Genomic DNA, 22,272 nt, shown 5'->3' with positions numbered 1-22,272 from the left:
TTCACCTCTCTTTGTTTCATACTATCTAATTGCAACCTTCTCTAGATCGGTTGCCTCTGAACCGATTACTTTGACAAGAGTTCCCAATTGATCAATGATGCATGCATTGTCATCAACAATAATGTCAGGAATGAGATTAGACAAAATGATTTTTGTAGTATTAAGTATTTTGGTCTTCTTTCTCTTTGCTCTAGGTTTTGCCTTTTCAGCTTGAAGTTTCAATTTTTTAGAAACTTTAATTAATTGTTTAGGGGTCATCTTCTTTATGTCGATTATAGAATCTTCCTCTTCTTCCTCCTCTATTTCTTCATCCTTAACCTCAAAGATGGCCGCGGTGGTGAATTTAACTTTCTTCTTTTCACTCTCCTTTTCTAAATCTAACTTCCTCTTTACCAGAGGAGTGTCCACCACTATTTTCTTGGTCTCCTATGTTTTTGTCATCTCTTCTTGCATCTTTTCTAGTTCCTTCTGTTTTTCTTCCTTCTCCATTGTTTTCTTTTTCTCTAATAAAAGGGGTTCATTGTCAGTAGGATTTATTTCTATTGAAGTTCTGTGAGGTGTATCTTCATAAGGTATATCTTCAACTATAACTTTATCTACACCAGGATGCTTGGTTTGAGTGGTTTCCTTTACCAGTGAAACACCAATATCAATAGTTTCTGTAGACACCTAAAATTGTTCAGTCTAATTAAATAAATATTTTATTTATTTAATTATCTAAGCCTAATTCTTCTATTAATTAAATAAATTTTTATTTATTTAATTAATTCATTTATCCTCTTCTAGCCTTATTTCTTATTTAAATAAATACATTTATTTATTTAAATTACCCTTTTCCTAAAATTAAATAAATATTTTATTTATTTAATTGATCCCACTTCCTCTATTAATTAAATAAATCTTTATTTATTTAATTAATTCATTAACCTTTTCTACCCATGACACATGTCATTCATCTCTTAATTCCTACACTACCTACCCCTTTCATTATTTTATTATTTCCTCTACCTACCCTCTAATCATAGTCGACCTCTTTTACACCTCTCAATCTTATCCCTCCATTTCTTATGGTGTCTTCTATATAAGGAGATGCTTCCTTCATTATCAAACCCTGACTGGCTAATCAATTTATGCATTTGACTATACTACGCTTTTCATATGAGATCCTACTTGCAACCACATTTCCATTTTTTGTTGAGCTCTTGTGCACATAAAATCTGAGAGAAAATATATCAAGCAAGACTAATGGAGATAGGAAGAATAGGGATTCAAACCCTATTGGACATGTGATGGTATAATCTTTGTGATTTCATTTGATTTGCATTGTCTTAGGTAATTTTCATACGTTATGGTGGATCTTCGTTGTTGTTAGGCTGGGGTTTTGTGGTTGAATTCATTTAGTCTTTCAATATTGTTTTATCTATTTTCACCATATACATTTTGGCACGCCCGGTGGGACTCTTGTCCCTTTTTGCATTTAATAGCCTTGTTGCAGGTTTTGTGTTTTGATGTTGCAGATCTAACATTGTCGATAGTATTTTGCTATTTTCACGTCTGCGTACTTTTGGATCGCGTTTTTGGTTTTCAGTCACGTCTGCAACATCTAGGATCACGTCCACACCTTCGACAGTTTTATTTTTTTTTGTAGATTTCGGAAATCGCATCTGTGTTCCCTAGTTGCATCTATGGGGTTTTCAAGCACGTCTACATTCAGAAGCCACATCTGCATTACGGAGCCAAGTCTATGTTTCACAGAGGCACGTCTGCGTCCAGAAGCCACGTTTGTGTTTATGATACCCGCGTCTATGCGCACTGATTTCATTTTTTTTTGGGGGATTTTCATTGATTTAGTTTTTAGTCATTCGATTTTTTTTTTTTAGATCCAGTTTATTTTGAGCTAACATTTTTAGATCTAGCCAATGAAATTGGTGCAGCTTGTCTTGAAAGAAAAATTGTTTTGTTGAAGACCCCTATTTTCACAAAGTCTTTTGGATCTAAAAATTTATCTAACTTGTGTGCTTGCAGGAAGGGGTGATTATTTCAAACAATCCAAACTACTAACAAATCTTTGTTGTAGGACCTTGGCAAGGATTTTTGGATTTTTATTGTGTGCCTTGTTTTCATAGACTAGAAAACACTTCAATTGGTGCTTTAAAATTGAATCATTGTCTTTTGTGTCTTGAGCAATAGGCTCTTTTTGTTTAATCTTTAGAGGGTCTGTCTCCCCGTGTGGTCATTAGGACTACTAGTGAGGAGAGAACGATCCAAGTGGTAGCAAAAGAAAAGCCATCTTCTTCCAAACCACTATAAATAACTATATTCATGGTGAAAACTATGAATAACATGTGTTGATTAGTTCATACCGACACTATGTCTCCCCATAAACCCATTTGATCAAATTTATTTGATCATTTGTAGGGCGTAACCCCTACTGGCTGGGAGCCTTCTGTATTTACAAAGCTGAAAGTGCCGCATGTATGGCCACATGAGCAAATTCCCTTACTAGCACCTTTTTGTTTTAGAAGCCCAAATCCTTCTAGTTGTTGGGGCAGGAGGTCAGACCTCTGGTAGCGGCCCACACACATACGGTTCTTAGTAGAGATACAAAGTTTGCCACAAGGAGTTTTTGTGGGGACTGATGCTTGGCTGCCCCAAGAAGTGAGTGCCGAGGGTGGAGCTAGTGGCGTCAAGCATCTAAGTATCCACTTTGAATAGTGTAGCCTCGGGGGTAAAACCCCATGTGGGATCAACAACTATTGTCTTGGCCAGCCATTAGAATTGTACTTGACTTATTTTGAACAATCAAACATTCAAGACCAAACATCAAAACATTGTGTCTTTTGTGTCTTCAAGTGTATGCAAAACAATTTTACATCAAACAACACACTTTTCTTTGAGTCATTTTTGTCTAGACACTTGCAAACATTGAGTCCTCATCAACACTGTGTCATCTTGTCACAAAAAAATAGTCAAACATTTAGATTTGGTCATGACTAAGCAGCTTCACAGATTGGAAAAAATTGCACAAATTTTGCAGAAACGCGTCTGTGTTTGACATAATAGCATTTGTACCGTATAACCGCCTCTGTGAAGGGCAGAAACCTGTCTGTGTTCTCAGAATCAACATTGCATTTACAAAATCTTAGACTCATGTCTGTGTTAAACAGAACCATGTCTGTGTTAGGAAATCGCGTCTGTGCAGTATACAGGCACGTCTATGTTTAGAACTGAAAAACGTTTACAGTCCAGCAAACAAACACAGTCAGTTTCAAAATTCTTGAGCTTCCTAGGTTATTTCTCTAGGGTTTCATCTAGCATTCAACCTGTCTTTGGGTCTTACAAAGTCCATCATTTCTTTACACCTTACATTACATTCATATTTATCTAAACTTGAGTCAAAAGGGCACTTGCTTGTCCTCATCATACTTTGTCAACACACTACATACAACAACATTTTGCTAAGTGGTCCCTCATCAAGGTCTATCACCTTTGGGTCTCATTTGGTCTTACTTAGAGTCAAGGTCAACTTACCTCATGAAAAGAAACTATCCTCTCTTTGGAAGCCACACCTACTCTACTACATACATACTTGGTCTTACACTTTGGACATTGCAAGTAAACTTCGGATTCATTTACATTCCATCCAACTCTTGGTCTTCCATACTCTTTCCATTTTCATCTAGTCTCACACATCTTGGTCAATACCTAATTCATGGTTGAAACCCATTCCCAAAAATCTAGGAGAGAAACTAAAGAGGCTCAAGAATATGCAAACATGAGTTCTTATGAGTATGACAATGATATCTTTTTCAATTCTGATCATACTACATTACCTGACATGGATGCTTATAGAAAAATTCCAAATGTTGAGCACATGGACACTACAAACAAAAATGATACACACAATGACAATATGGACAACTTCTCTGTACATTCAGTAGAAGTGGAAGACACCATTATGAATCCTCATTTCAATCGATTGGTTGAGGAAATAATGAGGAGAGATAGACAATACCTTCTACAAGTGATGGCACAAAGTGGAACCAAGATCCCTCATGATTTTGACATGTCTCAAATAATGGAAAATCGACCTTTGCAACAAACTCACTCCAACATGGATCAAAGGAGGCCTAATAGTGGAGGCAATAGAGGACCACATATGGTACCTGAATCACCATCATCTTTGTTTCAAAAACCAAAGGTCCCACATACACATGGTCAAGCATATGATACTCACCTTCGCAGACCATTATGGAAGTCTTATGCAGAGAAATATGCTCAACCACCAAAGCAATTGGATATTCAAAGGCATTCTCAAAATTTGGACACAAGGAAACCTTGCATCAAATTTGGGGGCAACACACTAGAAGAAACTCATGACATTCCTATAGAGTATGGTATACATGGACAAAGTAGATATTTCATTCCTCAACATGACTCTATACCAAGTGGTCAAAGAATATGCACAACATCATTATAGACCTCCTCCATATGAACATGTGTATGATAAATATCATCCATATATGCAACATGCTCCTCCTCCAATTGGTGCCTCAAGCATGGGGTATGGTCCAAGAAGTCGATCTCCACCTAAGAACAATTTGGAGCAACATATTAGGGACTTACAAAAGAAAATGGAGGACATAAATACACCGAAGCCAACATACACAATTAGAGACATATGTCCTTATCCATTTGACAAAAGCATTCCAATGCCTCCATTTCCTACACACTTTGTGACGCCTAAGTTTGATAAGTATAGAGGAAAAGGAGATCCTAAGGCACACATAAGACAGTTTTTCACAGCTTGCATTGAAGTAGCAGCAGAAGAGAAATATTTGATGAGATTATTCCCACAAAGCTTAGGTGATCAAGCTATGGAATGGTTCTCCCAACTTCCACCTGGAATTAAGTCATGGGGTGACTTAGCAGAGGCATTTATTCAACATTTCTCCTACAACATAGAGATAGACATATCAATCACTACTTTAAAGAGGAAGAGTCTTTTGCATCATTTTTACAAAGATGGAGAAATCTAGCTAGCAAATGCTCTTGTGAAATTCCACAAAAACAAATGGTAGAAATGTTCACCCAGAATGTTAACAAAGACATTGGCTATGATCTAAGGAAAGCTTGTTTGTCCACCTTCAAGGATGTCATTGAAAAAGGCTTAGTGATATAAAAGGTCCTAATAGAACAAGGAGTCATTAAGATATTCAATGAAAACAAAGATGACTTTAAAGGAAAAGACAAGCCAAGATTTTGGAATAAAAACAAGAACACAATCAATGATGGTGTTGTTGGTGCCAATACAGTGCGACCCAAAATAGTTTTTTCGGGATCAAGCTCTACAAACAATCAGGTGAATACTCAAACAACTTCTAGATCACGAAGGAAGTACACCCCATTGGGAGAACCACTTGAGTCAGTTTTCAAGAAGCTAGTGGCAAACAAAGTAATCGCAATTCCATATTTTCCTCCATATGAGCCAAAGGTCAAACCAAATTGGTGGAATGATGATGAATATTGTGAATTCCATAAGAGCAAGGGCCACAAGATAGGAAATTGCCATCGACTAAAGAACATCATACAAGATCTCATTGATAGAGGTGACATTGAGATTTAAGGGCACTCATCCAATCAAGAACATGAGATTTTTAACGAACCATTCCCGAAGCATGACAAGGGAAAAGCTATAGCCACAGATGACTAGACCAACTATACCAGAGCATCCTACAACTATGATTCAACTATCAATCACATCTCGATGGACAATTATGTCTCTATCATTATCATCAAGGACAAAACTCCTAAGAATTCTACCCAGAGACCCAAGATCATTTTGAAAGGTGTTAGATCTTCTTCCGAACCTACCTCTGAATGTCATGTTACAACCCGTCAAGGTAAATTCACTTTGCAAGGTGTTCTAGCTAAAACCACCACTTCCTCATCAACCAAGCCTAAGTACGACCTCGTAGAATAGTTAGGGAAAACACCTACGCTTATCTCCATCCTTGAGCTCTTACGCATATCCCCCACACATAAAGCTATTCTTGACAAAATTTTGAGAGACATTGCCATTCCTACTGATTTGAACATGGACTAGTTTCAAGCCATGGCGGGATACCTTTCCATTCCACACTCTCTTACATTCACAGAAGCTGATGACGCATCTGTAAGTCAGCCACATAATGCACCATTGCACATTGAAGCCTTCATACACAAACATAGAATCAAATGAGTCCTGATAGATGGAGGAGCAGGTCTAAACATTTGTACATTGAGCAGTATTAAACAATTGGGATATTCCAACAAAGCTATGAATTCTACAAACAAAATTACCATCAAAGCATATGATGATGAAGAGTGTTCATCCAAGGGCACAATCACCTTACCTCTCAGAGTTGGGCCAGTTAAAAAGGAAGTGGTTTGTCAAGTACTAGATCTTGATCTCACATACAACATATTGCTAGGACATCCTTGGATTCATGAAATGAGGGCGGTCCCATCTACATAACACCAATGCATCAAGTTTCCTCACAATGGAGTTGAAATAACAGTTAATGGAGATCCAAATCCATTCATATATTGCAATAACTTGAGACCAAAAATTGAGACCATCATTCCCAGTAATCACGAAGCTATTCCTTCTTCTGCATACATTGATCTTGAGTCATTAAAACCTTCGACATCAAAACAAGGTGAACTTAAGGGCAAATTCCAGGACAAGGGCATGGGTGAATACACTTTGAATCAGACCATGTACTTACAACAAGTCATGAGTTCACCAAAAGAATATGGAAGACCACATCCTAATAAGCAGGTATCTATCATTATACTCAAATGGGACCCTACTATCTTTCAAAGATGGGGTGAACTGGAAGAGGAAGACTTATACAAAATGCTTTACAAAGACCTTGAAAATGATACACAAGATCACATCAATATACCGTGTGAGAAGTATGGCAAAGGGTTCAAGATTCTACAAAAATCTGGGTATGATAGCAAAAGCCCTCTTGGGTTAAGAAAGGAAGGCATCATTGAACCTTTACAACCTGAATTGACATTCAAAAAGGAATGCTCGAAAGGACTTGGCTTCATGACTTCCAAGGTCCACACTCAAAGGACAAAAGAAGCATTACAAATCAAAGCTACCAAAATTCAACAAGAGAATCGCTATTCCACAGACTCCAATGAATGGGAATGGGGTTTCGAAAAATCCTCTAGTGACTATGAGCTCACTGAGACATTCAGAGAACCAAGAGAACCAACAGAAGAAGAGGAATTTAATAGGAAATTCAAAGTTGGTCAAGAAACAACCCCAGAGGAACCCATACAGTCTTTGCCTCTAGATCCTGGGTTGAAATCACATAGAATGAGAACACCTGTCCTGAAATGCGCTACTAGTGATGATAATTTGGATTTGTTCATGATCAAGACTGATGAGGAGAGTGCCAATGATGACCTTGATAACTACCTCGACATACCTGAATATAACTGCATCTTCACTCTTAACCCCACTAATTTTGAAGACATCAAAGGCCTTCCCCTTGTTCACCACCAACTCATTGACTAGGACCATGAAGGACCTGCATAGTTTGACACATTCCAAAATGATGAAGCTTTTATTGACTATCTTGGCATACAAGATGATCTTCCCCCTAGGGACCATAAAGTGGGATACACTATAGAACTCAATAGCATGGCATATTTCAGTGAGGGTGTCGGGCCTTCTAGTCGTAAAAATGTAAAAAATAAAAACAAACCAAGGGTCTTATGGCAAAAACCACACTGTGGTTCTATCTGACCCCAAAAAATTAAAAAGAAAGGACGTATCTGAGGGTGAAAACCTCTCTGAGGTACCTGAAGATGGAAGGCTCGACATTCTCCCAGCATCATATGAGGAAAAGTCATCCATGTTGATAGAGGAGACTATCAAAACAAATATTGGTATAGAAGAAGTTCCACACAACATATTCTTGGCTCAATCTTTGACAGAGTTAGAAAGGTCAAAATTCATAAGTTTCTTCATGGAACGACAAATCAACTTTGCATGGTCATACGCTGATATGCTTGGATTGGATCCAGATTTGGTAATGCATCATTTGATAGTTAAATCGGGGGAAAAACTAGTGAAACAAAAATTAAGAAATATGCATCCACAAGTGGCATTATTAGTCAAAGTAGAACTTGAGAAATTATTGGATGTCGGATTCATATGCCCAATTGATTATCCTAAATGGATCTCCAACTTAGTACCTGTTAGTAAACTAGATCGTAGTATCAGGATATGTACAAATTTTAGAGACATCAACAAAGCTTGTCCTAAGCATGATTTTCCGTTACCAAATATTGACTTGATTGTCGATCTCACAACAGGTCATGCGATGTTATCTTTGATGGATGGATTCTCTGGTTACAATGAAATAAAAATTGCATCCGAGGATTAGCACAAAACAACATTCACTTGTCCTTGGGGAACTTTCTGTTGGAATGTCATGCCCTTTGGGCTAAAAAATGCAGGTGCTACATATCAAAGAGCCATGACTACTATCTTTCATGATCTCATGCATGTTACTGTGGAAGATTATGTTGACGACCTCTTGGGCAAATCAATAGATAGAGATACACATTTGGACATACTTTTAGTCGTCTTTGATCGGTTGGAAAAATATAAAGTAAGATTAAACCCCAAGAAATGTGTCTTTGGAGTAACCTCCGGGAAGCTCATGGGATTCATTGTATCAAAAAGAGGAATTGAAGCCGATCTAGAAAAAGTCAAAGCCATCCTAGAGATGCAACCACCATGAAACATCAGTCAGCTTTGATCTTTGCAAGGGAGACTCCAGTCCATATGAAGATTCATAGCACAACTTGTAGATAAGTGTAATCCTTTTCAGCACTTGCTGCATAAAAACATCAAATTCAAATGGGATGATAACTGTCAACAGGCTTTCCAGATACTCAAAGATTATCTTCCGAATCCGCCAATTTTGATGCCACCAGTTCTAGATTAGCATTTATTACTATACATATCAGCTACTTCAACAGCACTGGGGGCACTCTTAGCACAACAAGTTGCTGAGGGAAAAGAAAAGGCATTATACTATATCAGTCGCACATTGGTGGGATATGAGCTAAACTACACACCAATTGAGCGTGCATGTCTTGCCATGGTATTTGCTTCACAGAAATTATGACATTACATGCTAACTCATAAGACTAAGTTGGTTGCAAGGATCGATCCATTGAAATACCTTCTCAATAAAGCAACACTTACTAGGCGACTAGCCAAATGGGTAATGATCCTGAGTGAATTCGACATCAAGTATGTGGACAAAAAAGCAATAAAAGGACAAGCCATTACAGATCAATTAGCAGATGCCCCCATGATAGATGATGTTCCTCTAATTTCAGAATTTCCAGATGAATCCATTTTAACAGTGTCACATGCAAAACCATGGCAATTATACTTTGATGGCTCATACACACAGCATGGGGCAGGAGCTGGTATCCTCTTCATAACTCCTCAAGGGGATTCTATACCAAAATCATATCGATTATCATTTCCCTGCACTAATAATATAGTAGAATACGAGGCATTAACAACTGGGTTATGGATTGCAGTTCAGTGGAAGATCCAGGAACTTCGTGTTTTTGGGGACTCTCAACTTGTAATTCATTAAGCAACTGATGATTACCAAACAAAGGATGAGAAATTAATGCCTTACAAAAGAATGGTGGATGACTTGAAACAACATTTCACAAAGATAGACTTTGAGCAGATACCAAGAGAGCAGAATCGAGCCGCAGATGCCATGGCTATAATTGCTTCACTGATCGATCTACCTACGAATGAGACCCGCTATGAGTTCTTGGTGGAGAACCTTTTGGTTCCTTCATATGAAATCACTCCTACTGAGATAATATGTGTCATCGATCCTGAGTCCTAGTTATATGGTTCCATCTTCACATACCTTCATGATAATACCTTTCCTCCAGACCTATCCAATAACCAACGTCACACTTTCATTCACCAATCTTCTCGATACGTCATTTTAGCCAATGTCCTATACCGTCAAGGTCTAGATGGCACTCTTCTTAGATGTTTGGAAAGCGACGAAGCTCAGATTGCGTTAGGTGAAGTACATGAAGGGATATGTGGTCCACATTCTAGTGGTCCTACCTTAGCCAAGAAACTCATCAGGACTAGATATTACTAGCCCAATATGGAAAAAGATTCATATCAGTTTGTTAGGAAATGTAAGCAATGTCAACTTCATGGAGACCTCATCCATGCGCTAGCACAAGAACTTCAACCAATTGCGACTCCTTGGCCCTTTTGTCAGTGGGGACTCGATCTCATAGGCAAGATTCACCCTCCATCCTCCAACGGTCATAAATTCATTATCACTGCCACAGAGTATTTCACAAAATGGATCGAAGCCATGCCTCTCATGCAAGTCACTAGAAAACAAATTGCTACATTCATTCTCAACTATATCATTTGTCGATACGGTATTCATGTTTCCATTATCACCGATAATGGGCATCCCTTCAAAATCAGGATGTTCATGAACTCTGTGACCACTTCCATATTTCCCATCATTTCTCCACACCATAATACCCCCAAGGTAATGGTCAAGATGAGGCGTCTAATAAAACAATCCTTAAAATCTTAAAAAGGACAGTCGACGACGCTGGCCGTAATTGGCATATCCAACTTAATCCTGCACTTTGGGCCTACCGCACAAGTGTCCGCACACCTACAGGAGCTACACCCTATTCACTTGTTTACAATGCTGAAGCTATCTTTCCTATTGAGGTCAATCTACCCTCTTTATGAGTCTCTTTGCAAAACATTATCAGTGATGAAGACTATAGGGTCTCTCGCTTACAAGAACTTGAACTATTGGATGAACGAAGACAAACTACTTTTAATCATCTCAAGGCCTATCAACAATGAATGAGTTGCAACTACAATCACAAAGTTAGGCCTCGCACATTTGAGGTAGGTTATTTGGTTCTCAAAGAAAACCCCAAAAATCAGCAAGACAGAGAGAAGAAGGGCAAGTTTGAACCAAACTGGCTTGGTCCTTACATCATTACAACAACATATGGATTTGGTGCATATCAACTCTCAACCATAGAGGGTGAACCTTTAGAGGATCCTATAAATAGCATGCACCTTCACAAGTTTTACACATAGCTCTTTGGAATATCCTAATTCAAAAATACAAAAAAAATCATAAAACATAAAAAATCGTTACTTGGTGAAAACCTGGCAAACAGGCGCCTTATGACACACAAAAAAAAAAATTGAAAAAAGTAAAGAGAAATAATTTCGTCCAACAGTGAAAATCACTTCGGTGGCACCCTGAGCAAGTACCTTGGTGAAAACTGGGTTACCAACACCATGCATAGAGACATTGCTCCTCCCTCTTTCAGGATTCCATTTCATCCTTTCATTATGCACACACTCACAACCTATCCATTCATAATAAACTTTACCCATTCTCATCATGGCTTGTTATTGATCTACCTAAGATTGGTTAGCCATTCATAATAACCCCCTTTTCACCCTTTCCATCCATAATAAATCAGGTCCTATCTATGGCTAAGGCAAGTCCTACGTCTAGTGATGGGTGTGGAACTGAGAGCATCACATGTTTTGAGGAGTGCAGTTTCTTCTTGTTTTCTTTAGTCTATCCACGCACAATCCACAATAAAGCAGCATTTGCATCACTAGTCCGCAATAAAGTTCCATCTTCTCCACAATAAAGTATCAGTTTCATGGATTCAGTTAGTTTCAGATGAGACACAACAACAACAATGGGCTTCAACAAATCAAATCTTTCAACAAACTTAGAAAACATATGGTTCAATGCTATCTATCCTTTTTGTGAAAGTAAACATTGTGACCACAATCAAATAAGACTTATACAAGTGACAAGGGACACTAAAATTGAGGACTACAGTGGATGTTGGTGTCGAGTCTTGGTTTTCTTTTGATTTTATCTTTTTGGTGACATGTCTTTTAGCTTTTCCGGGATGTCTTTGATTAGAGATTCTATCTCCAGGATGTCTTTGACTAGAAGGGCGAGGATGGGGTATCATTACCTATTTTTCTTTTGCTGTCTATGGATTGTCTCTTAGTAATGCTATGACTTGTCCAAGGATATGAGGACATTGAGAGTCTAGTATGAATTGGGGCATTCCTTGTTTGAGACTGTCTTATCTCCATGCAAACAGGTACAATGACTTTCTGGGTTGAACATATACCTCGATTGTCATAACCTACTTGCCATAATAAGCTCAATGATGATAACGCACAAGAAGCTCTTTCACTTTCATATCTTCTATCTTCCATCCCCCTTTCTTGATTGACCTCCATAGTCCTTTCAGAGTCCGTGTAGCTTGCTATCACATGACTGAGTATAATGACACGCCAAAAATATTTGCATTTCATGTAGTTGCACTTGCATTATTGCATGTTAGCATTTCATACATACATATAGATATCACAATTGCATCACATCCTGCACACAACACATGTTAGCACATTTTACATTCTCATCATGTATATAGTCATTTGCATTATCATATTCATCTGCATTTCATACATTCACATTCTCATTGGCATAACATTTTAAAAACATAAAAGAACAAAAAAATTATATTGCATTTCATCATGTACATATTTGCATCCATGTCATAAGCATCACATAAAAACATACATCATGAAACATCTGATCACATAGGTACACATGCATATAGCTACCACACAGATGAATCATCTCATATATATATATAAAGTGTCATGATACAATGATGTCAAAATCATATGGCTACAAAATCACCCGAAGGTGTCTACATCATAATACAAAATGGTACAACACACTGATACATAGGGAGCCCTCTACAGCTATGATGAACTCCCTCCCTCAGAGCTGCCTGGCCTCAATGGAGTCTGAGCCCTAGAGGGACCCGCCCTAGGATCATCCCTCCCGTCCCCTCTATTTGGTGGTGGTGGAGGACCCATAACCCCACTGCTCGATGCTTGTCTCCTCTGGCTCCCTCCCATAGTTGTCGCTATCTGCGATGGTCTGCGGAAGCTCCTCGCCCACTACTCTGGTGGCACTACCCCGTAATAGAGGTCTCGCCAATAACCTATCTCCTCCCCTACTCATAGAACATAGGCATATCCATCCCCTGTATCCTCTACCACCTGCCTCCTAGCCCTCAGCACTGTCTTAGCCTTAGTATAGCGTTGGATAGCCTGATCCCGCTCATGCTTTGTCTCCTTCAATCACCTCCTGAGCCTCGTTGTCTCCCTCTCTAGGTCCTGAATCTCATCTGCCTATCCCTGGCAGATCTCCCTCAGCTCAAGCAGCTCATCCTCCTCCTCCTCGGCCCCCTATGCCTTTGCCTGTGGCTCTCCCTATACTAGTGCCTATGCCTATACCTGTACCTATACCTGCCTCTGCCCCTGTCCCTACACTTGTCTAGTACCCTCTATTGCTAGCACCTGTAGTGGCAACCCACCATGACCCCTCACCACCTGAGCTTGTCTCTCCTCCCCACCCTCTCTCCGTAGAGTCACCCTCCTCTCTCCAACTGCACCCCACCTCCTCCATCAGCCTCTCCCCCCACCATCTCCATCATCATCTCCATCCCCCGCACCATCTCTATCTATCACCTCCCCTGGGTCTGTCAGTCGTGGAAAGGGAAGCTTAGCCCAATACGCCGTGTACTCTGCATCCATGCCTGCATCCTCAATATCCGGCCACATATCCCATGGCAAGGGAACCATCTCTACTAGCTACATCACGACCTGATCATATGACAATAATGGCCCAAAGTGTGCCTGATCCCTGACTGTCCAAGCATACATCCCAGAATCCCGTGGCATCCGCTGAATATGACCAAACTGCCTGCATACCTTGTCAATTAGTTGTCTCTCCAATACATAAGGTGTCTGCCCAATCAGATATCTACTCCAGAAAGAATAAGGTAGATCCACTACGTCCTCCTCCCACTGCTCGCACCCAAGGTATGACCTCCATATCAGAGTGTCGATCTCATCTAGGACTCGATGCCAATGCTCCAACCTGCCAATCTGTGGCTGGGATGTAATCATATCATATAAATGTACAAAACTGTGTCCATGACCCCTACCCCTGAAGTGTATTGGTCGGGTAACCAGTAGATGCTCATAGGCCCATACCTGCAGCAATGTAACTCCACAGCCCAATCCTTCAGATCCATGGTAAACAAACTGATGTAGCTCATAATACAAGTGTGCCAGCACACACGGTCCCCAGGCATATCTGGTGTGTTGTGTAACCAGTGTCTCCAAGGTGCTCCCCTAGCCCATAGCCAACCCTCATGTCGCCCTGTCTGGACACAGGAACCCACTGATCACTCCTCCTAGCACTACTGGTAGTGCTAGTTCTGTCACTGTCATCATGTCCCATGCCACGTGTCCAGCTCTCATATCTAGTCCGGGATCCTGAAACACTCATTTGAAGGCCTCTCTATCTCCCTCTCGATCATAGGGTATCAGCTCCCCATCGATCGGTATCTACAGAATCCTATATACATCCTCCGAGCTGACTATCATCTCACCCATCGGCAAATGAAATGTGCAAGTCTCTGAGTGCCATCTCTCAGCCAGCGCGGTCAGCAAACCCATGTTTGCCCGAAACTCAGGCACATACATAATATATCACAGGCCCATACCCTCAATGGTAGCTTTGTCCTCAAACGTCAACTCTGGTTGCAACCTTTGAGTCGACGAGAATCTCTCTCATGACTCCAGCATAGGCAAATACTCCCACAGTCAAGCAAATCAATCATATCAGTCATAGTAGCATTCACTGTTCATCACAAAATGCTACTTTTTATCTAAGTGCATATGGTACTCTATCCTAGTAACACTCACTGTTCATCACAAAGTGTTGCTTCTATTCTAGTGACACTCACTATTCATCACAAAGTGTTGCTTCTATTCTAGTGACACTCACTGTTCATCACAAAGTGTTGCTGATTATCCTAGTGGTACTCCCTGTTCATCACAAAGTACTACGTGTTTTGTACTCCCTGTTCATCACAAAGTGCTGCTCATATTTTAGTACTCCCTATTCATCACAAAGTACTATGTCTTGGTGCTCACCGTTCATCACAAAGTGCCTTGATCTATCTTATCCTAGGGCCTCTACTTGAGTGAATCCTCTTTAGTAGTTTCCTAATTGGCAACGTATTTTCTATCACAAAATTGTCAATCCTAGCCCTATTTGCTATCCTAGTTTTCCCTAGAGGACCTGCTTGAGTGTATCCTCTCAGCAGCTTATCCAATCGATAGCGTATGTTCATCACAGAACTGCCAATTTGACCTTGAAGACATAAACATGCCTTCATGACATAAACACACTTAGAGACTGCATAAACGTGCCTACTCTGCACAGACATACTTGAAATACACAGACGTGCCTATGCTCTGCATAGACGTGCCTGTCCTGCACAAATGTGCCCATATTTCACAAACGCGCCTAAACAACGTAGACGTGCTCGCATTTGGCATAGACATTTTTTCTAGCATAGACGCGCCTGGTACAAACACAGACGTGCCTAGCCAGCATAGATGCGCTTGGCACCAGCACAGACGCGCCTCGATGTTTTGACATTTTTTGGACATTATTCTAGAATGCATTAAATGCGCTACCTAAGATGCATTAATGACAACATTTATTACAACAAAGTACAAGGAGATTTTGTGGTACTTACCAGCTCTCCTACATCTGCTGGCCTTTGATATCGGCGAACGCGATCGAATCTATGAACCAATGCCATTGCTGCTAACTGTTGCTGCTCTATCTCGCTTTGCACTTTGATCTCTTGGATGTGTGGATGACAATGAGGATGTATTTCCCTCGTAGTCTATCTTATAGACTACCCTAGCCCTAGTCCTAGCCCTCGTCTCCCGAGTCAGTCTTCTTTATCCTGTGACTTTGTCACTCTATCCTATCTAATCAGTCCATTCTAGCCTTTCTTTCTTATTGAGAGATCATTTGTAATCTTTTCAGACATTTTCATCCAATCTCTCGAGGGGGCATATCATTCCCATCTTGGGGCAACTTTGTATCAGTTCATATTATCTTCTTTGAAACAACGCGACAAGCCGCATTGTCTCAAAGAGTGGCAAAATGTAGACACCTAAAATTGTCCAGTCTAATTAAATAAATATTTTATTTATTTAATTATCTAAGCCTAATTCTTCTATTAATTAAATAAATCTTTATTTATTTAATTAATTCATTTATCGTCTTCTAGCCTTATTTCTTATTTAAATAAATACATTTATTTATTTAAATTACCCTTTTCCTAAAATTAAATAAATATTTTATTTATTTAATTGATCCCACTTCCTCTATTCATTAAATAAATCTTTATTTATTTAATTAATTCGTTAACCTTTTCTACCCATGACACATGTCATTCATCTCTTAATTCCTACACTACCTACCCCTTTCATTATTTTATTATTTCCTCTACCTACCCTCTAATCATAGCCGACCTCTTTTACACCTCTCAATCTTATCCCTCCATTTCTTATGGTGTCTTCTATATAAGGAGATGCTTCCTTCATTATCAAACCTCGACTGGCTAATCAATTTATGCATTTGACTATACTAGGCTTTTCGTATGAGATCCTACTTGCAACCACATTTCTGTTCTTTGTTGAGCTCTTGTGCACATAAAATCTGAGTTCAAATATATCAAGCAAGATCAATGGAGATAGGAAGAATGGAGATTCAAACCCTATTGGACATGTGATGGTATAATCTTTGTGATTTCATTGATTTGTATTGTCTTAGATAATCTTCATATGTTATGGTTGATCTTCATTGTTGTTAGGCTAGGGTTTTGTGGTTGAATTCATTTAGTCTTTCAATATTGTTTTATCCATTTTCACCATATACAGTTTCAACGGTTAATTTGAGTTCAACTGGTTGCTCTACATCCTTAGTTAGATTAGGAATATCTGACACAACATTATCGATGATATCATCAACTGAGAAAACATCAAAACCTTTAGTAGAGTCTTTGCTTTACCTTTCCCTTTGCCAAGAGCAGCTGCACCTTGGTCCTATTTAGTTCCCTTTGCTATTTCTTCTTCAACTTCCTTTTGCTGGCTCAAGATTTTCTTCCACAAGGCAAAACCCTCATCATGCACACCTTGAACATCTCCTATTGCCACTCTCCCTATCCCATTACTTATCTTAAAGCATTGAGTACATGCTTCTGCCAGTATAGATGCTTGATTATAATCAAGCTCATGTTGTACTTCCATAAGTGCTTTAATCCTGTGCTCTTTCTCAATAGCTAAAGAAGTTTTCCATCTCCCTTCAATTTGATCTTACAAATTTGAGGGAACTATTCCATATAGTTCACTGGGAGTTATGCAGAACTTATTCATGTTCCACATAAGTGCGTCTTCAATTTTTCTTTTGTCCTCCTCGTTGCAGAGGGGATATTTTCTCCCAACACCAAATAGACGTCCAAATTCTTTGATCCCATGGACCAATTCATCAACAGTTGGAAGTATATTTCTACCACTTCTTCGGACTTCTTTTATTTCCACATCAGATTGGGTGTCAGTGTTACACCCTCCTTTACATCTTTCTTTGGTTTCTTATTAGCATTTATGTTAACTATCCCTTCATGCTTTTTCTTCCTAGCATATGTTAATCCTACTGGTCTATCTTTACCTGGTGAAGATGCAGGAGTATCTATTTCTTGTTCTTTTGTGTATGATGTCGGCTTGCTTGTTGGAGTTCCCTTGTGTTTTGCCTTTGACATTTACTTCTTTTCTCTTATTTGTTCTTTAATTTTGGTTGATTTGGCCCCTGTTTGTTCACTAGTACTAGTGGAAGTAGTGGCATTGGATGCTTCTCCTCCATACTTTTTGTCTAGTGTATCAATCATCTTTCTTATTTTCCTTTGTATGATTCTCTCCTTAAGTTCCTATTTTATTTTGGAGCTTGCCTCCTCATAAGTTTCAAATTTCTTTGCTTTTCTGTCTATCGGTTTAGACAGTAACATGTTTGCATACACCTTAGTAATGTCTGCTCCAACCTCATAACCCATGGCATGTATCCAAAAGGTTCTAGGTTGAACCACTTGAATGATGCAACAATCGGTGTCAACCAAAAAACAAATGTTGTCCTTATACTTCTGAACTATATCGGTTGGGATTCTCTCTCTTTTGTGCATTGTGATTTGGAATTCTTTAAAATATCCCCACATTGTTTCTCCAAACCTATCTCCTAAATCCCTAATCATCTCACCTATCTGAACCATGTTTTTCTTCAGACCACACTACATTACCCTTACCAGGAAAGAAGTTTTGCACATATAAAAATATACATACCAGTAATGAGCCATATTTGAATGATTGCTTCTTATCCTTCTTAATTCACTCCATGTTCACCAGAAATTGACTTCTGATCATTTCACAAATATCATATGTTGCATCCTCCTTGATGATTCGATAAGCTGCATGTATAGCACCGCTTGACACACTGTTCATGCAACTTGATTGATAGACCCTATAACCCAATGCTACGTAAGAAAACCTCACTTCTGCATCCTCAATATGAGCAATTTTCATTGCTCTATTATCACATCAAGATTTGGTCAACTGGGTGACTTTAGTAGATGATATTGTTCTTAGGATTAGTGCTTCTCTGGTTGCGCTAAACCCTGTTACTCTCTGAATTACATCCTTTGTAATCTTGATCAGTGCTTCAACTTGTAGCCATAGAAATTGATCATGCACTCTGCTTAATACATACCTAACCCAATTGACATGAAATTGACCAGGAAAGTCAACAACATTTGACAAACCCTTGGTCTTCAGATGCAAATATTTTGCCTTCAACATATCATGATTATAGAACCCTTTGAATTCACTTCGAATATATTTGTCTCCAATTTCTTCAAGATTGCAATGGATGAAGGAGTGAATATCTTTAACCAGTAACACACCAGAGGGCACAAATGATAGGGCACCGGTCATGTCGGTCTCTCCAGCCTTCATAGGATAAAGTTTGAACTTGGGTTGTAGTTCCTTACCAATACAAGAGTTGATACAAAATCTGCCATGATGAAATTCAAACAAATTATTCAAAACAGGGTTTGAATACCTAGAATACCTTCTCCTCTAGGATTGCCAATCACCACTATAACACTGCTTGATTAGATCGCACAAATAGCACTAGCAAGATTTTGATCACCTTAGATCACATGAGAGCTCAAGAATGTTCATAAGAAATTAAGGTAAATGAAATGTATTGACATTTCTTTATTTATCTGTTAAGATTTATCAGTGCTTCAATGAAACAACTAGTTAGTGTAAATTTGACCATTTACAACTTAAGGTACACCGATTTACTTTTTACCAGTTGCTTGTTACCGATACCGGTACACAAACAACATTTACACTAACCCTCAATACATTTACCAAATAAGAGCTTTAAACAAACTTTTATGCATCTAAACTATGTGGATAGACATAACCTCATATTGGTCAAGGGGATTCAATAATGATATTACCATATGTGCTACCCCTGAGCATCGGTATGCCTAGTTTGAAGAGGAACTGTCATCACCAATGGATGATGACTTAGTTTTAGAATGAATTTCTCCTTCTTTTATTTCGTCCTTCTTAATCCATGTCTTTTTCATTTCATTCCTCACTTCTTCAATTGTCTTCTTTCCTTTTAGGTCATTTTACCCTTTCTTCTTTCCAAATTGGTTGTTGTCTTTAGATTGGTTATAGGATCGGTTCCTACATTCTCTGACTAAGTGAATGATCTTATGGAAATTGAAACATGCCATACCAATTTTCCTCCATAGTCCTGCATTAATTCTCTGACCCATTCTCATTCTGCAATTTGCTGCAACATGACCAAATTTTCCACAAGTAGAATAGGTGGCATTGAACTGATTACTCCTTTTATTAGGGCTAATTGGTTTGAATGGTCATCTTGTTAAATTTGATTTGAATATGCATTCTTCATCTTTGTGTCCATATTTATTGCATGCAAAGCAATATCCATTCAAGCTTCTTCTAGTTGACATGGTGCTAGATCGAGATCTACACTCATAAGCAGTGTGACCATACTTGTGACAGTTATGAAAATAACCATCAAAGGTGAAAGAATTCTTTTGACTAACCGGTTTGTTTTGATAGACATCGGACTTATGACTCGGTTTACTAGATTGATTGCAAGAAGATTTAGAAAACTTCATACCTTTCATTCTTGAATTGTTCCTTTTATCATCCTTCATCCTTTTGGATTTAGATGATTCTCCAGTTTCCATAGGACCTGTCCCGAAGTAACCAAGACTGATTGTCTCCTTTGTTCTCCTCCGAGCTTTTAATTGTTCATCTATCTCCTCAGAGCCTTCATTAAATTTCCCCAGCTTTTCGTTTCTCTCATTTGAAGTTTTCAACTCATTTTTGAGTTGTTCAATCTCTTTCATCATCTTGTCCTTTTCCTCTATGTTTTCATGAAGATTATCATGTATGTATTCATTCTCTTGAGTGAGAATTCAGATTTCTTCATCTTTTTCAATGATGATTACATCATTTTCTCTTAGAGCTTCTTCTACAAGCCTTTTATCTTTTTCAGCTTTTGACGAAGCTTCTTCTGCATCTCTTTTTCTTTCATCTGCATTTCTGTTGGCTTCTAGTATTACAGTCATTCTCAAGATCTGACTTTCATGTTCTCTCTTTAGACATGTGATTTCTTTAGTCAAATTCTTGTTCTTTTTCATCAGTTCTGAGACCGCTTCTTCTGATTCTTCAGATCCATTATGTTCAGAGAGTTGATCTATAATATCCCGACTCTGATTTAGTTGTAGAGCTAGTTCCTTTCTTTTAGCAAGAGATTTTCTCAGTCTCTCTTTCAATTGAGAAATAATTTCATAGGCTTTATCAATTTTCTTTTGATACCGGTATTCCTCCATGATCTTTTCCTCAATCTATCAAGCTTTTCTTCAAAGGACCAAAGCTCAAATACCAATTGTTAGGATTAATCGGTGATTGAGATGGGGGGTAAATTAGTCAAAATAGTTTATACACAATTCAAACATTCAAGTTGACTAGTTTGTAACTATCCTTCAAAACTAACAAGCATTGCATAAAACATGAAAACATAGAACATCAAAGAAAAGAGATTTGCATGCACAAATAAGCATCACATAACACTAGCAATTATACGTGGAAGCCCTCAGTTAGAGGGAGAAAATCACGATGGGGATAAACCATAATCTCTTTTACTGCTGTGAAAAAGAGTGCCTTGTTAAGAGCGTACAACCAGTTCTTTCTAAGAACATCACCTTGTTAGGAGTGATTGGTATCCGGTTAAGAATAGCTTAGAACTTGTTAAAGTTCACCTTGCTAGAGGATTTTACAGCTTCATATCTAAAGTGACTTGGTTAAGAGATTTTACATAAAGAACTAGTTAAGGTACACCCTATTTAGGGATTTACAATCCTGCAATTATTAGAAGGCAATAAAGATGAATGATCTATCTAATGACACTACCTCTATCTCATAGATCCGCTTTGCATGCTTTGTTCAACTGATCGATGTCTGCTTCACCGATTCATACCTATATCTACTATACTCTATTCTCCTCCTATTTACTTTCACATAGATCTTTTTCACATTGACAACAACATAATCACAATAAATTATGTGGATATATTAGCCTTTAGTTTTGATGCCAACTTTCCCTCCAAAAAATAGATTCAAAATTTTGTTACCTCACCTTAAATTACTCTCCAAAAATCATTCTAGGAATATCAGTCAAGACAGTCGCTCATGCCAATAAGTCCACTAGTTGGAAAGAGAAGATTGTCGGTTCAACTAGATGTTATATGGGTCTGTCGGTTGAGACTCCTGTATTGTTGGTTGTCGCCTATGTACCGGTCCAATTTTTCTTAACCGGTTTCCTCCTGTATACTGGTCTACTCACTACTTAGCTGGTTTCCTCCTATATGCCAGTCTACTCATTGCTTAGCTAGTTACCTCCTCAATACTGATCTACTTACTACTTACCCAGTTAACCCCTGTATACCAGTGTACTCACTACCAATAAAAATAAGGACTACTGTTCTTCACTGGTTACCCTTTACTGCTTTACCGATGGATTGTGGAGACTTAGAAGATGATCTTGCCAACAATGACAACCATTTCAA

Source organism: Cryptomeria japonica, chromosome 2 (genome assembly GCF_030272615.1).
Source record: "Cryptomeria japonica chromosome 2, Sugi_1.0, whole genome shotgun sequence".
NCBI lineage: Eukaryota > Viridiplantae > Streptophyta > Pinopsida > Cupressales > Cupressaceae > Cryptomeria > Cryptomeria japonica.
Note: the sequence above shows the minus strand (reverse complement) of the source record.